Source organism: Lathyrus oleraceus, chromosome 5, assembly GCF_024323335.1.
Source record: "Lathyrus oleraceus cultivar Zhongwan6 chromosome 5, CAAS_Psat_ZW6_1.0, whole genome shotgun sequence".
Classification (NCBI taxonomy): Eukaryota; Viridiplantae; Streptophyta; class Magnoliopsida; order Fabales; family Fabaceae; genus Lathyrus; species Lathyrus oleraceus.
The window spans coordinates 210,879,699-210,883,965 of record NC_066583.1 but is presented as its reverse complement, the minus strand read 5'-3'; the positions used below and the strand labels follow the sequence as shown (position 1 = coordinate 210,883,965).

General features: G+C 40.8%; 1 pseudogene; it reads right to left on the bottom strand.

Annotated features, from left to right (window-relative positions):
- Positions 1 to 655: 655 nt before the first annotated feature.
- Positions 656 to 755, bottom strand: LOC127089246 (uncharacterized; annotated as a pseudogene).
- Between the last annotated feature and the right edge of the window lie 3,512 nt (positions 756 to 4,267).

The following is a 4,267-nucleotide window of genomic DNA, read 5'->3' as shown; positions in this document are numbered from 1 at the left end:
TTTTGGCGCCGTTGCCGGGGACTTTTATTTAATCGATATCGTAACTCTTCCGTTACGCTGTAGAGACTAAGGTTTCTTTTTCTTCTATTCTTTCTTTCGTTGATTTGTATGCCACACACTCGCTCACAAGGCGAACCGCTCTATTTACGAATCAACGATATCGAACTATATCTCCGAGTCCTACGACGAATTCGGGAATATTGTGCTGCAAACAATCTCCCTCCTGTAGAATTTCCTGATTTCAAAAACATTTTTCTTTCGATACCCGAGATGGCAGAACCAGCTCATGCTCTTAGAGATTACGCCGCTCCATCACAAGATGAGCCGCATTCAAGTATTGCTCCACCCGCAATCGAAGCAAACAATTTCGAACTTAAACCTTCGCTGTTGCAGGCAGTGCAACAGAACCAATTCTCTGGAAATCCTACCGAGGATCCAAACCTTCATTTATCCGTATTTGTCCAATACGCTGATACTGTTAAAGCTAATGGTGTCACTTCAGAGGCAATTCGACTTCGTCTTTTTCCTTTCTCATTAAGAGATAGCGCTAGAAGATGGCTTCAGTCTCTCCCTTCCAACTCTGTCACCACATGGAACGAGTTGAAGAAAGTTTTTCTTGCCCGATACTTTCCGCCAAGCAAAACAGCTATGTTAAGAGCCCAGATAAACGGATTTAAACAGAAAGACAACGAGTCTCTTTTCGAAGCATGGGAAAGATACAAAGACATGATGAGACTTTGCCCACACCATGGTTTGGAAGACTGGTTAGTAATTCACACATTTTATAATGGTCTCTTGTACAACACAAGGTTAACAATAGACGCCGCTGCAGGTGGTGCACTAATGAACAAACCTTATGCTGATGCTTACCAGCTTATCGAGAGCATGGCCCAAAACCACTATCAGTGGGGAACCGAACGAACAATGGTGGAAAAACCTCAAACGAAAACTGGCATGTACGAGATAAGTAACCTTGATCACGTCAATGCAAAAGTGGATGCTTTGGTCCAGAAAATTGAAAGTTTAAATGTATCACCTCCAGCCGCCGTGGTTTCTATAACTCAGAATTGCGAGGTCTGTGGAATCCAAGGTCACACTCCTACGGATTGTCAACTCTTGACAGGAATCCAAGCAGAGCAAGTGAACTATGCTCAAGGAAGCCCCTACTCTCACACCTATAACTCAAATTGGAAGAACCATCCAAACTTTTCATATAAGAGTAATAATGCTTTGTACGCACCTAGACAATCTTCAAATCAAGCCCCAGCTATACCTCCAGGATATCAGAAACCGAACCCATCCATGCCTAACAATAACACCCCTAGGAAATCCAACTTGGAAATCATGATGGAAAACTTTATAGCTTCCCAACAACAAACCAATAAAGATTTCTTAAACCAGAATGTACACACTGGCGAACAACTTAAACAACTAGCAAGCAAAGTAGATGCCCTGGCTACCCATAACAAAATGCTGGAAACACAAATATCACAAGTAGCTCAACAACAAGCGCCTACTGCTGCCCCAACTGGTATATTCCCTGGACAACCCCAACCTAACCCGAGAAGCCACGCTCATGCAATCATATTAAGAAGTGGAACGGAAGTGGAAGGACCGTCTGATCCAAGGATAGAAAACCAAAACCCTAAAAAATCAACTGAGGAAAGTGAACCTAAGGAAAAGGAAGAAAGTAATAAGGAAACCATAGAAAAGAAGGAACCTTATGTACCTCCACCACCTTATAAACCACCTATCCCTTACCCTCAAAGGCTTGTTAAAACCAAAGATGCGGGCCAATTTAGAAAATTTGTTGATCTCCTTAAACAATTAAACGTTACAATTCCGTTCACCGAAGCTATTACGCAGATGCCCTCATATGCTAAATTCTTAAAAGAAATTCTTTCTAATAAGAGGAAACTTGAAGATAGCGAAATCGTTACACTCCCTGCCGAATGTAGCGCTATAATCCAAAACATGCCTCCTAAACTCAAGGATCCGGGTAGTTTCTCTATACCCTGTCACATAGGAAAATTTGTCATCGACAAAGCCTTATGCGATTTAGGAGCCGGAATTAGCGTTATGCCTTTATCCATATGTAAGAAACTAGAAATGGGAGAATTAAGACCAACCAAAATGTCTGTGCAACTAGCAGATCGTTCCATCAAATATCCTGTAGGAATTCTTGAAAACGTTCCCGTACGCATAGGTCAATTCTACATTCCAACTGATTTTACAATTATGGACATTAGAGAAGATGATATTACACCCATTATACTGGGAAGACCGTTCTTAGCAACTGCCGGTGCAATCATAGACGTAAAACGAGGACGACTCACCTTCGAAGTAGGTGAAGAGAAAATTGAGTTCATTCTTTCCCAATTCTTGAAAGCACCTGCAATAGAAGATACATGTTACTTCATGGATATCATCGATGAATGCATAAAAGAAGCAGAGTTAGGAGAAGACAAATCATCCGACTACCTTGTAGAAGACAAATCTAACCAATGTTTAGCAATAACACCGGACCCTACGCAATGTCTTAACAAACCAACCCTCGACCTGAAAACACTTCCCAAAAATCTGAGATACGAATTCCTAGACTTAGAACTTGAACGACCTGTGATAGTTAATGCAGACCTAGGAAGACTCGAAACAGAAAAACTCCTACATATCTTAAGAAAGTATCCAACCGCACTAGGTTACCACATCACCGATCTTAAAGGAATAAGTCCTTCTATTTGTATGCACCGCATCATGCTAGAAGAAGACTGTAAAACCTCTAGGGAACACCAGAGGAGACTAAATCCGATCCTGAGTGAGGTAGTAAAGAAGGAAATAACCAAGTTATTAGAAACAGGTATTATATATCCTATATCTGATAGCAAATGGGTTAGTCCTGTACACGTAGTACCAAAGAAAGGAGGCATAACCGTTATTGAAAACGAAAAAGGGGAAACTATAACGAAACGAATCGAATCGGGATGGAGAATGTGCATTGACTATAGGAAACTAAACAAAGCAACCCGAAAAGATCATTTCCCTTTACCATTCATTGACCAGATGTTAGAACGATTAGCAAAACATTCACATTTCTGTTATCTAGACGGTTATTCAGGCTTCTTTCAAATACCAATTCACCCTGATGACCAAGAAAAGACAACGTTCACGTGCCCTTTTGGTACATTCGCTTATAGACGAATGCCGTTTGGCCTGTGTAATGCTCCTGCAACCTTTCAAAGATGCATGATGGCAATTTTCGCCGACTTTCTCGAAAACATCATGGAAGTATTTATGGATGACTTTTCCGTATACGGACAAAGTTTTGAAGAATGCCTTGAAAACCTAGAAAGAGTTCTTGAGCGATGTGTAAAAGTAAACTTAGTACTTAACTGGGAGAAGTGCCACTTTATGGTACAAGAAGGAATTGTTTTAGGACACATCATCTCGAACAGAGGAATTGAAGTAGACAAAGCCAAAATAGAGGTAATCGAAAATCTTCAACCCCCAAGAACCGTGAGAGAAGTACGAAGCTTCTTAGGACACGCCGGTTTTTACCGACGATTCATCAAAGACTTCTCTAAGATAACTAAACCCTTAACCGGACTATTGATGAAAGATGCTGAATTCATATTCGACGATAACTGTTTAAAAGCATTTCAAACGCTTAAGCAAGCATTGATCTCCGCACCCATAATGCAGACACCCGACTGGAATGAACCATTCGAAATAATGTGTGATGCCAGCGATTATGCTGTAGGTGCTGTTTTAGGACAACGAAAGGATAAAAAGCTTCACGTTATATATTACGCAAGTAGGACCCTAGATGAAGCGCAGATGAATTACGCCACTACCGAGAAAGAACTCCTAGCAGTTGTATTTGCGCTAGATAAATTTCGTTCTTACTTGGTCGGAACCAAAATAATAGTTTACACTGATCACGCTGCTATCAAATACCTCTTAACAAAAAAAGATGCTAAACCTAGACTCCTAAGATGGATCTTGTTGCTACAAGAGTTCGATTTAGAAATCAAGGACAAGAAAGGAACTGAAAACGTAGTAGCAGACCACCTCTCTAGACTTGAGAACCTTGAACCGGAAAGAACATCAATTAATGATGATTTCTCGTACGATAAACTTATAGCTACTTTGGAAGAGAATAACTCTGACAAGCCAGTAGAAACCACCTTAGCTATATCTGTCACACGATGGTACGCTGATCTCGTCAATTACTTAGCTGCCGGAATAATTCCACCTACTTTATCCTACC